Source organism: Macrotis lagotis, chromosome 1 (assembly GCF_037893015.1).
Source record: "Macrotis lagotis isolate mMagLag1 chromosome 1, bilby.v1.9.chrom.fasta, whole genome shotgun sequence".
Lineage (NCBI taxonomy): Eukaryota > Metazoa > Chordata > Mammalia > Peramelemorphia > Peramelidae > Macrotis > Macrotis lagotis.
This window is the reverse complement of record NC_133658.1, coordinates 828510149-828510950: the sequence shown is the minus strand read 5'-3', so window position 1 is coordinate 828510950 and position 802 is coordinate 828510149.

Sequence of the window (802 nt, the reverse complement as noted above, 5' to 3'; positions counted from 1 at the left end):
ATTTATTGTTCCATGTATAATAAGATTTGGGGCATAATTTCATAAATTATACAATCAATATTATTCTCTTATAGCATATATTATCAATAGATTGATACATTAACATAATCTTACACTGACATAGTATTTACATAATTTTATTGTGATGCATTATTTAATGCATATATAGTATATAGTTTTATATATATCACTATATTAATTAGCAGTGACATTGTATCAGGCACAGTGCTAGGAACTAGAGCTGCAAATAAGAGTGAAATTGTCCCTTCGCTCCTCAAGCAGCTTAGGATCTAGCTAGGAAAGACCACATATATATAGAGATACAAATAAACAACATTGATGCAAGATAAATTGGAAAGTTTTCATGTACAAAATAACAGTTGACTTGGGTTTAAAAGAAAATAAACATTTGAAGAGATGGATATGAAGAAGGAAGGCAGGCAGCTTGAGGAACAGTCAATGAAAAAGGGGCCAATTAGATTTATTGAGTAGAGAAATGACTTAAACTTGCATTTTAGGAAAAACTGACTCGAAAGAAGATGTATTGAATTAGAGAGATACTGGCATTATGAATGCCAAATTGGGATAGTTCTGGAGAGAAGTGATGAGATTTGTAACTATAGTAATGACTATAAGAATGGAGAAAAAGGATTAGTTGCAAGAAATATTATGGAAGTTGTAAGGATATGATTTGTCAATTCATTGAGTATATAGGATGAGAATGAATAATACCAAGATTGTTAACCTGGGTGAGAGAAGGATATGTAGTGACCTTGACAGAAATAGGGACATTTAAAAGAGG